We start from the raw sequence: 12220 nt of genomic DNA, 5'->3' as shown, positions 1-12220 counted from the left end.
CGTTGGGCCATGCAGGAAGAGGTCAAACTAACATTCTCCCCCTTGATCTCTTCTAATAACTTACCTTAATTGTAACACCCCAGTGTTATGGTTGCATCAAACATGTGCATAGCATGAGCATCATCATTTATTCAAAGCATCCATGATCATCATCTATCTTGGGACATGGCATCCTTTGCAAAAATGTGTTTTAAATGGCTTAGATAGGCCTCCTATGCTTATGTTTGAGTGAACAATGCTTGTGTTTGTGCTTAATGCCTTGGTAAATAGCTTATCTATGCTTAACTTATTCTTGGGAGCAATGTTCATGTTGATCACTTCTCCAAAATAATAACTTAAGTCTTACTTATGCAAATAGGCCCTAGAAACCTCTTTTGCTTAGGCTTTTAAAAAGTGTTTCATAAAATGTTTGCATGTCAAAACTTCCTACAGCAAAGTTGTAGCAAATTTTATAAGGAACAAAAGTTGTTTTATGGCCATCTCATGAAAATGATCACAAATAGCTCAAAAGTGGTCCACAAGGCAGATTTGGGGCTGTTTTCCACACTTAGAAATTTTCTAAGTCCCCGGGTGGTTTGCAGTTTGCGTGATCGATTTTGGAAACTCTGTATCTTTCAATCCAGGCCGATCTAGTCTTTGCTCTAGTTGACAAAGTTGTAGATCTCGTCTAGTACTCCAAGTTTGTCAACTACGCCATCTCCTAATTCGCTCTGGTTTGGGAGATAATCACCGGTGAAGTCGCTCTGTCAGTCGGTCGATGCACTGTCTGAATCGACTTGGACCTCGTCGACGTGGCCGACCGCCGGCAGCGCTCCGTCGCCATTTGGCGCCCGTACGCCGTTTCTGGCCCCGCCTGTCAGCCCTCGTCGCGTGCATGACCACCACGGCGACGCCCCGAGCGCGTGGACGCGTCCATTTCGCTCTGCCTCGCCCTCTTCCGCCTGAACCTCGCCCGCAGCGAGCTCTCCGCCGCGAGCTCACTCCGGCGAGCTCGTGTGCGCTCCTCTCTGCGTTTCCGTCCACCAAACTCCACCCAAAGCTCCGCCGTGAGCCGCTCTCCAAGCTCCACCCTCTAACTCGCCGAGAAACCCACCGGTGAGCCGACATTTCTTTCTTCCCCCAAATCGGTCCGCCGTGACCCTCTTCTCCGGCGAACTCAATGCCGAGCGTTGTGAGGCTTCTCACCGTCTTTGGTTAGGTCCTAGAGGTAGCTTAGGTCCTTAGCGAGCTTTTGCGCCACCTGGTGGACGCTCTACCGGGTTCTCCGTCGCCGGACACGGTGCGCAGCGCCGCCGTGCTTCCGCCGGAGTTGGGTGCTCCCGTGGCCAGCGCTTTCCACGGGGATCCAGGCCAAGCCGTGTACCTAGGAAGCTTCGCCCTAGTCTGCTGGTGCTGTAGAGGGCTTTAGGTCACGCTCTACCGGCCTGAGGGCTCCGGCGTAACGCCGAGCACCTCCGCCGAGCCGCCATTGCCGACGGTGAGTCCCTTCCGGTGGCTCCGCCGTGGCAAAAGTGGGGTCAATCGAGTCGTTAGGGTGTGGGGATCACGTTGATGCCCTGGGTTTGGCCGGAGACCTCGCCGTCGCGGAGAAATCGCCGGCGAAGATCACCTCGGCCGCGAGGAAGAAGAGCCTGACGGGTGGGACCCCCTGTCAGCGACTCTCTCTTTCCCTCCTTTTCTTTTATTCAAAATCCTGATTTTTGGCTTTCTTGCAAAAATCATATCTCCTGTTTCTGAGATCCAAAAATTGTGAAACAAATTTTGTGTTGTTTCTTGAGATGGCTAGTATTTAACAAAAATATAAAATGAATCATGTTTTCTGAGAAATTATTTATTAAGGATTTAATCTTGTTATTCATGGATAAATGCATATCTCTGGTTTTACTGATTAGTTTGCTCTGAAATTTTTATAGTGGTCTTTGCATGGCATTAGAGTGCTCTGATAATTATTTCATGATTTTTGGAGCACTGCAGTTGTGATATGTAATTTGTGTTTGAAATATGGCTTGTTTCTTTAATTAAATCATATAAAATAATTGGTGCTTATGCTGGTGTTCTACTTTGGTAGTAAACTTGTTTATGGTATTCCTAAGATGCAAATAATCTGAAATCTGTTGTTTGACACCATATGAGTCATGTTTATGAATTTATGAAATAAATGCCTTGATACATGTTAAATGCATATCTTTAAATTGGCATGTGCAATGGTCCTGAAATTTTTATGGTGTTGATCTGATGTTATACTTGTGCCTCTGTAATTTTTGTAGATTTTTCTGAGCACTTTAACTAATATCTTGTAAATATGTCTTACCTAAAATTAATTAATAAATGCCTTGTTAAGTAATTGTTTTGGGGTTTTCAACTGATGATCTGGTGACCTTGTAATATGTTTGTGCCCATGAGTCTTATGGTTGGCTTAGTTTGTGTTTTGATCATGTCATTAAATAATTAACTATAGGGTTAAATGCTGTCTGGACAGCAAGTGAATAATTTAACTTTGCTTAATGATACTTTGACTTTCTGTGAAACTTGTATAAAACAAAGTTGTTCTAAACTTGTTGAACTAACTGTGGTTCAAATTTGAGGTCATTTGGCCAAGTAGTTTAAAAGTTACAGCTGTTCCAAGTTAGGTTCCAGAAATAGGGGTTCTCTGTTTTTCTGGGACAGAACCTGGAACTTTGTTAAAATGACTAGTTTAATGTTTGAATCTTGCTGTCATGTTTAAAGATGAGTTGTAGATAATTTCCTAAGCTTTCCAGAATGTCCTTACTCATGTTTGTTGGACCTGTCTATCTATACTTATGATTTATTTACTGAGCATACTTGTTTTATGTTGCTTGCTGCTTTAGTGCCATGATAGGTTTTGGGTTATGTTAACTTGTTTATTCTTGTGAGTTAGTATAACTCTTGTTCCGTAAATGAGTGTCCAGTGAGTTGCTTGTGCTATTAAGCATTCATCTGTAGCATGTGCACCTTCTCATTCATCGAGCATGCAATAGGTGCACCGGACGTGGCAGTTTCCTTCGAGCTCCAAGCGAACCCCGAAGGCCAGGAAGGCAGCCAGGAGGTGGAGGTCCAGCAAGTCGGACTCGAGGAGCCCGAAGAAGAAGTTGAGTGCCCAAGTCACGAGCCGGCATCGTTCGTGAAAGGCAAGCCCCGGAGCATTTTAAGCCTCCTTTATTTTCAAAAGTTTACTTAATACGTTATATCTATTGATGCATTACGTATAGGAGTTGTGATGAAACTGTTGCTGCATTCTACTCTATCCTTGTCCAGATAACTTACCCTCCCTGGTTGTAGAGTTAGGTTCGAGTAGCAGCTTAGCTATGCTTTAATCGGTAGAAGTCGGGTGATATCCTGTCATCCGCGCGATATAGGGTTGTGTCGGGTCGCGATGGTCTATATGTGCTATCGTGGATGGAACCTGGTTAATTTGACTTAAGCCGGGCGGAGTTTTGCAAGTGTGTAGTAACTCCGTCTGTGGCAGCTAAGGACCGATCGTTGTACGTCCTCTTGTCATGTTGAACGCATGCCTGACACTTAGTTGGCCGGATAACTCGTTCCGACCGCGAAGCCGAGTAGTATGACTCAGGCCGGAAGACCGGCAAGTATAAAGTGCGCACTACCGGAGGAAGTGCGGTGTGCGGGGGACCATTGGCGTAAGTCCAAAGGCAGGTGAGTTAAAATTCCTGACCTCCCTGGCAGAGTGGTAGCCCTGGGAGTGCGGCGCTGATCGGAGCCGCGATTTCTGAGTCGTACCAAAGGTGACCCTTTGGCTCTCCGGCAGGGGATGCTTGGGTGAGTGCTAGGAATAAACCTCCAGCTGGATAGGAATTCGATTCGAATCGCCGTCTCTCCCGGTTAGTGAGAACTTGACAGAGCAGCGGCAAACGTAGCATTCACTAATGAACTTGGTTCATGATAATGATGATAGCAAGAAGAATATATGATGAAAATTGATATGGTTACTATTGTTTGTAATAATCAAATGATGTGTTGCAGTACAGGTGCTAATCTAGTGGTAGGCTGATGATAAATAAATTTGATGCTCTTAAAATGATTTAGTTGTAAGTTAAGCTTTTGGCAAAAGGTGAGTCAACCAGCTCCACTTAAAAATTCAGCCTTGCATGATCCTTGGTGTCTTTTATGTTTTCCTAGACGGGTAAGTCTAGCTGAGTACATCCTCGTACTCAGGGTTTATTCCCACCTGTTGCAGATGATATCTTCTATGACGGTTTCTGCAAGACCTGTCTCCATCCCGCTGGGGATGAGGACTAACCGTTGGGCACGGTTCTCTAATCTTCTCGTCTATGATGCTTTTGGAAGGATGACCTAGACTCTGGCAGTAACAAACTTGTGAACTGAACTTTGAACAAGTGTGTGTACTTATTTTGCTTCCGCTACTTCGAACAAGTGTTGTAATAACTCAATACTCCGATGTGGTGCCGCTTCGACGGCAATGAATGACTATGTAACAATCGTTGTGTTTATGTTGAACTATTACGATCTTGGTTTGTTGCGAGTTGGTTTGAAGTCCTTCGTGATTTCGATTGACTACCGGGATTATATGGGCTCAAGTCTAGAAACTTGATTGCTTGACGATCGTTTCTGCACTTGAACTCTTATAATTTGGTCGGTTCTGTGACAGCTGGCATCGGAGCAAGTTCAGCATTATAAATGCAGCGTGTGTGTATTTAAAACAAAAGAATTTTTAAATAAAATGGTGTAAAACAAATAACTAAGTTCTGCCAGTGGTCGAATCCTCCTTGCCCATATAAGGACTCTAGGTGGCTATTTAAGTACTAACTTGGGGGGGTTTTATTTATGCATCTTCGGCAGTACTCAGGTATGGATGTGTGATGACCGCACTATGCTACCCTGTGGTCTAATGGTGGAGGTAGCCTTCATATGTGAATTAGCCACATATGTCGCTAGATTTAAATTATGCAACGTCGCACCTACGCTCAGGTAAGTGTGAGCTGTGAGAGCATGATCGTCCAAACGGCGGTCTAGGGGAGTGTTCGCGGTGGTTTTCTGGAGTGGTTACATGTCGAAACCATGGAACCACGAAAGAAACTTAATTGGGGAGTATATTAATTTCTCGGGTAGTTGTGGTGTCATTGTTGGGGCATGTTGGGCATGTCCAAGCAATGAGCACTTAGTTTACTGCTTTCTTGAGTGATATATTGGGAACTGTTGGGCTGAAATGAAGTTTTCTGCAGGTACTCTAACAGCGCACGTGTAAACCGATAGTTACCGTATCGAGAGACGAATGTATGCCACCGTATATCCGTTAGAATATTAATTTTCTAAGTTTGTGAGGACGTACGGTTCGTGCATGCATCATGTCGCATTCATACATACATTCTGTCCGTTTCTTCCCTTACAATTTCGTCCCTTTTTAAGTAATTAAAATGTTGCTTCCACTGATCCTCTTTTACCCATGGCATTCCTATTCCTTTCCACAGATGGACGCACCCGCCTCACCTCGTCCCAGTGACACTTTCTTGCACGAGTTTGGTACTCCTACCCTGCTCTGGAGAGTGTTACGGACTGTTGGGTATACTGAGCCACCTCAGTATTCTTGGTGGGAGATGGAGAGCACAGGAGGGATCCAGTGGTTTGCTGTGCAGGGAGTTGTCCCTCCACATGGGGACAAGCCTGCATGGACAGGCTGGACGTGCAGCTCAGATGGGCAGACTCCTTGGGAGGCAGCTCAGGTTGCAGCCCAGACTATCCTGCTCGACATCTGTCAGAGGTGTGGTGACGAGCTGACAGGAGGACCAGCGGCCTCCATTCCTAGTGCTGACCCAGCAGCTGCGGAGTGGAAACAGGCTGATGGTTGTGCTTTGGTTCGTGGCAGAGGAGAGAGAGCTGAGAGCTCTAGTCCTGCTATGAGTGCTATGATGGCTGTACTCAAGCTGATCAGTCAGCGAGAAGGCACCTATGCACAGGTGATGGTGGCTGTTCACAGGGCCCAGGAGATGCAGCGGAAGGCTAAAAAGCGTGCTCGCAAGTTTCGCAAGCAAGCTAGACTCCTGGAGCAAACCCAGAAGGACCGCAATGACTGGGAGGACATAGCGGAGTACCGTAGGCAGCAGTGGGTGAAGGCCATCAGGGAGAGAGATCATAAGCAGGATCAGATGAGCCAGTTAGCTCGAGAGAGGGAGACTTTGCAGGAGCGCTTGGTGCAGCTCACCCGTGAGAGGGATACTGCACTCCGCGTGTCGGAGAACAGGCGCCGAGCATGGGAGATGCACCGAGTTCAGTCGCTTGAGCGGGAGAACTATCTACAGGGTCAGATTGAGGCTGGTCTTGTGGAGATTCACCGTCTCAACAACTTGCTACACCCTATTCCTCGCCCTATACCCGTGTATCCAGAGGTGGGACCTCAGGTGATTGTGGCCGATGATGATGGTATGGAGGTTGATGGACCAGCAGCGGCTGCACCACCTTTACACGAGGACGTGGAGGACGAGGAGCTTGAGCCGGTTAGCGACGAGGATGGAGAGGCGATCTTTGACGCTGACTCGGACGACGAGCCTGGAGTGTAGGGAGTAGTGAGTAGTTGTTGCCAGGATCTTTTGTTGTATGCCAGTCGGTTGTGGTGCTTTCGTAACCATGTTGTAATCCGAAACTTTGACCTTGACTCATGGCATGTACTGAAAGGGTGTAATAACTTCATGGACCCCATGTGCAGTCTTTATGATCGTTATGTTATGCCGATGTTTTCCGTTGTGGTGCGTATTGCGGATATCTATGTCATGTGTTGGATTGGTGATGTTGTTTTGTGGAATGGAATTGTTGTGCCTTTCTGTAAAGCTATTCTCTCGAATACTTTCAGGCATAAATATAAGTTCTTCTACGGCAAATCTTGTCATCATCAATGCTCACTGACTGTGTCTTTTCAGATGTCTCGTGGCACCCGAGGTGCGGAACAGCGTGCAAACATGAATCCACCACCTCCTCCTCCACTACCAAATCCAGCTGAGCTGATGCAAATGATGGTGGAAAATCAGAGGATGCTCACTGAAACCATCAATCGGATGGCAAATCAGGGTGGCCGTAATGCACAGGAAGGGCCAGCTCCTAACCAGTACAGTAGCTTCAAGGACTTCATGGATACGAAGCCCCCACCTTTCAGGGAAGCTGAAGAACCCCTTCAAGCTGAAGAGTGGCTGAATACGGTGGAACAAAAGTTTCGCCTACTTCGGTTGACTGAAAGTTTGAAGGCAGAGTATGCAGCTCATCAACTGCAAGGACCGGCAGGCATCTGGTGGAATCAGTATCGGGAGGCTCTTCCAGCCGACACCGTGCTTGATTGGAATCTTTTCCGTGAGGCGTTTAAAGGGCATTTCATTCCTCCGGGTGTTATGGAGATGAAGCACACCGAGTTCATGCAGCTGACTCAGGGCAACAAGACACTGAAGGAGTATTTGCATGCTTTCAATCACTTGTCTAGGTATGCTCCTGAGTTTGTGAACACGGAGACGAAAAAGATCGCTAGTTTCAAGCGGGGTTTGGGTCCCAAATTGCTGAAGACTATGGGCCGCGCTAGGTGTACAACTTTCAATGAGTTTGTCAGTGATGCTCTTACTCAAGAGAATTATAACACTGTGTACACTGCGACCAAGACTCGCAAGAGGGCTTTTGAGGCCGGGGCAGGATCATCTCAGTCCAAGGCTCCAGTGGCAGCACGGCCACCATTCCGTGCTCCAACCCCCAACCAGCGATACCGCCCTCCAATGAAGAAGAATCAGGCAAAGACGGGTTTTCGCAAGGGGTACTCTATTGCTCTTCCTAGGGGCAACACGGGTCCCAACTATGCCAAGACTCCACCTGCCAACCGTCCGTGCTGGAACTGCAATCAGACCGGGCATTGGCAGAGCAACTGTCCTTACCCGCCAAAGAAGGGCAACCAGGGGAACGTCCGTCAGGGGCGTGTTCATTACACAACTGTAGAGGCAATCCCTGCTGGTGAGGTAGTCACGGCTGGTAAGTTTCTGGTCAATCAACATGATGCACTCGTGCTTTTTGATTCTGGAGCATCGCATTCTTTTGTGAGTTCTGAATTTATATCTAAGCATAACATCAAGACCATTACACTTGATAAGGGCAGTTATTGTATTAGTGCTGCGGGAAATGACATTTCCACCAATCAAGTGGTTTTGGGGGCAACTCTGGAGATAGGAGGCCGTCAGTTTCTTGCTGATCTGGTTGTTTTACCCGGTGTGGGCATAGATGTAATTCTGGGGATGAAGTGGATGAGTGGTAATGGAGTTCTTATTGACACCACCACTCGTGTAGTGATGTTGAAAGACCCAGATACCAAGGAGGCATTTCTAGTGCAACTCCCTCGTGATATTCAAATCCGTAGCACTGTGAATGCAGTCATCTCTAAGGCTATTCAGGATATCCCGGTGGTGTGTGAGTTTCCGGATGTTTTTCCTGATGATCTACCCGGGCTTCCTCCGGATCGGGATGTGGAGTTCAAAATTGAATTGATTCCAGGCACCGCTCCGATCTCTAGAAGACCTTATAGGATGCCGCCCAATGAATTAGCTGAGCTTAAGACCCAACTAAATGAGTTGTTGCAGAAGGGTCTTATTCGTCCTAGTTCTTCTCCTTGGGGTTGTCCGGCTATCTTTGTGAAGAAGAAGGATCAATCCTTGCGCATGTGTGTGGACTATCGTCCCCTAAATGCGGTGACTATCAAGAACAAATACCCTCTTCCTCGCATTGACATCTTGTTTGATCAGTTGTCTAAGGCTAAGGTATTCTCCAAGATTGATTTGCGATCTGGGTACCATCAGATCAAGATCCGTCCTGAAGATATCCCTAAGACGGCTTTCTCGACGAGGTATGGGTTGTATGAGTACCTTGTCATGTCCTTCGGGCTTACGAATGCACCTGCTCATTTCATGTATCTTATGAATTCGGTGTTCATGCCCGAATTGGACAAGTTTGTAGTGGTCTTCATTGATGATATCTTGGTATATTCTTGCAATGAAGATGAGCATGCAGAGCATCTGCGTGTCGTGTTGTCGCGTTTGCGCGAACATCAGCTTTATGCTAAGTTTAGCAAATGTGAGTTTTGGCTAAAGAAAGTACCTTTCTTGGGCCATGTCTTATCTGAAGAAGGCATATCGGTGGATCCGGCTAAGGTGCAAGAGGTGCTGGATTGGAAAGTTCCAACTTCGGTACACGAGGTTCGGAGTTTTCTCGGTCTGGCTGGGTATTACCGTCGTTTTATTCCGGAGTTCTCCAAAATATCCAAGCCTATGACTCGTCTACTTCAGAAAGATGAAAAGTTTGTGTGGACACCTGAGTGTGAAGGGGCATTCCACAAGTTGAGGACACTGTTGACATCAGCTCCTGTCCTAGCTCAACCTGATATCGAGAAGCCTTTCGATGTCTTTTGTGACGCATCAGGTATTGGTTTAGGCTGTGTGTTGATGCAAGAAGGTCGCGTTATCGCGTATGCCTCGCGCCAACTTCGAAAGCATGAGGTCAATTACCCCACTCATGACTTAGAATTGGCAGCAGTTGTTCATGCTTTGAAAATCTGGAGGCATTATCTGTTGGGTAATCTGTGTAATATCTACACCGATCATAAGAGCCTCAAGTATATCTTCACTCAACCTGAACTGAACATGCGGCAGCGAAGGTGGCTTGAGTTGATTAAAGACTATAATCTCCAAGTGCACTATCATCCGGGCAAGGCAAACGTAGTGGCGGATGCCTTGAGTCGGAAAGCGCACTGTCACTCAATCCAAGTGGAAGATCCGTTGTTGTCACATCTTATGCATCCGTTGGTGCTCAACCAGATTTCTCTGGAAAGTACCATTCGCAATCGAGTCATCGAGTTGCAGCAGACAGATGTAGGCATCTACCATATCAAGAGAAAGATGAAAGAAGAGGAAACCAAGCATTTCCGGGTTGATGAAAACGGAATTCTTTGGTTCAAGGATCGACTTGTGGTCCCAAAAGACCGCGAGCTGCGAAATCAGATCTTATCTGAAGCTCATTCATCCAAATTGTCTATCCATCCTGGTAGTAGCAAGATGTATCAGGATCTGAAGCCTTTGTTTTGGTGGACAAAGATGAAAAAGGAGATAGCGGCTTTTGTCGCTCGCTGTGACAATTGTTGTCGCGTGAAGGCTGTTCACATGAAAGCTGGTTTGCTTCAACCCTTGTCAATTCCTGGTTGGAAGTGGGAAGAAATCAGCATGGATTTCATCAGTGGACTCCCAACTTCTGTTAAGGGTTATGACTCCATCTGGGTGGTGGTAGATCGTTTGACCAAGGTTGCTCGATTTATTCCAGTCCGAACTGATTATCGTCCTCATCAGTATGCAGAGTTGTATTTCGAGCACATTGTTCGTCAGTATGGTGTGCCTCGAACAATCATATCTGATCGTGGACCACAGTTCACTGCTCGTTTTTGGGAATGTCTTCATGAGCAGATTGGTACTCACTTGGTCCGCAGCTCTGCTTATCATCCCCAAACAGCAGGTCAAACTAAACGAGTTAACCAGATCCTTGAAGATATGTTGAGGGCATGTGCTCTCTCGTCAAAAGGTTCTTGGGTCAAGTGGTTGCCATTAGCTGAGTTCTCCTACAACAACAGTTATCAGGAGAGTATCAAAATGGCTCCATTTGAAGCCTTGTACGGTCGAAAGTGTCGAACCCCGTTGAATTGGGTAGAAGCTGGAGAGCGAAGATACTACGGCATCGATTTCGTGAACGAAGCAGAGCAGAAAGTCCGTGTTATCCAGCAACACTTGGAAGCTGCTCAAGCCCGTCAGAAAAGTTATGCTGACAAGAGAAGGAAGCCGATTGAGTTTTCAGTCGGTGACCATGTGTACATCAAGGTGTCTCCGATGAAGGGTGTACAAAGGTTCGGAGTCAAGCGAAAGCTTGCACCTCGCTATGTGGGACCTTATCGGATTCTCGAAAAGAAAGGGAATGTGGCATACAAAGTTCAACTCCCAGTTGCGCTTCGAGCTATCTTCCCTGTTTTCCACGTATCACAATTGAAGAAGTGCCTTCGTGTACCGGAGGAACGAGTGGAAATTCGGGACATCAAGTTAAAATCCGACTTGGTGTATGAGGAGAAACCCGTAGCGATTCTTGATCGCAAGGAACGGGAAACGCGTAATCGTGTGGTTAAACTCTACAAGGTGTTGTGGAGCAACCACGGGGAAGAAGATGCCACTTGGGAGACGGAGGATTATTTAAAAGAAGTTTACAAAACCTTCTTCGAAAATCAGTAAGCTTTCAAATCTCGGGACGAGATTTTTGTAAGGGGGGAGGGCTGTAACACCCCAGTGTTATGGTTGCATCAAACATGTGCATAGCATGAGCATCATCATTTATTCAAAGCATCCATGATCATCATCTATCTTGGGACATGGCATCCTTTGCAAAAATGTGTTTTAAATGGCTTAGATAGGCCTCCTATGCTTATGTTTGAGTGAACAATGCTTGTGTTTGTGCTTAATGCCTTGGTAAATAGCTTATCTATGCTTAACTTATTCTTGGGAGCAATGTTCATGTTGATCACTTCTCCAAAATAATAACTTAAGTCTTACTTATGCAAATAGGCCCTAGAAACCTCTTTTGCTTAGGCTTTTAAAAAGTGTTTCATAAAATGTTTGCATGTCAAAACTTCCTACAGCAAAGTTGTAGCAAATTTTATAAGGAACAAAAGTTGTTTTATGGCCATCTCATGAAAATGATCACAAATAGCTCAAAAGTGGTCCACAAGGCAGATTTGGGGCTGTTTTCCACACTTAGAAATTTTCTAAGTCCCCGGGTGGTTTGCAGTTTGCGTGATCGATTTTGGAAACTCTGTATCTTTCAATCCAGGCCGATCTAGTCTTTGCTCTAGTTGACAAAGTTGTAGATCTCGTCTAGTACTCCAAGTTTGTCAACTACGCCATCTCCTAATTCGCTCTGGTTTGGGAGATAATCACCGGTGAAGTCGCTCTGTCAGTCGGTCGATGCACTGTCTGAATCGACTTGGACCTCGTCGACGTGGCCGACCGCCGGCAGCGCTCCGTCGCCATTTGGCGCCCGTACGCCGTTTCTGGCCCCGCCTGTCAGCCCTCGTCGCGTGCATGACCACCACGGCGACGCCCCGAGCGCGTGGACGCGTCCATTTCGCTCTGCCTCGCCCTCTTCCGCCTGAACCTCGCCCGCAGCGAGCTCTCCGCCG

This window comes from Sorghum bicolor, chromosome 6, assembly GCF_000003195.3.
Source record: "Sorghum bicolor cultivar BTx623 chromosome 6, Sorghum_bicolor_NCBIv3, whole genome shotgun sequence".
NCBI classification, from domain to species: domain Eukaryota; kingdom Viridiplantae; phylum Streptophyta; class Magnoliopsida; order Poales; family Poaceae; genus Sorghum; species Sorghum bicolor.
The sequence above is the reverse complement of the archived record's forward strand: the minus strand, read 5'-3'. Positions refer to the sequence as shown.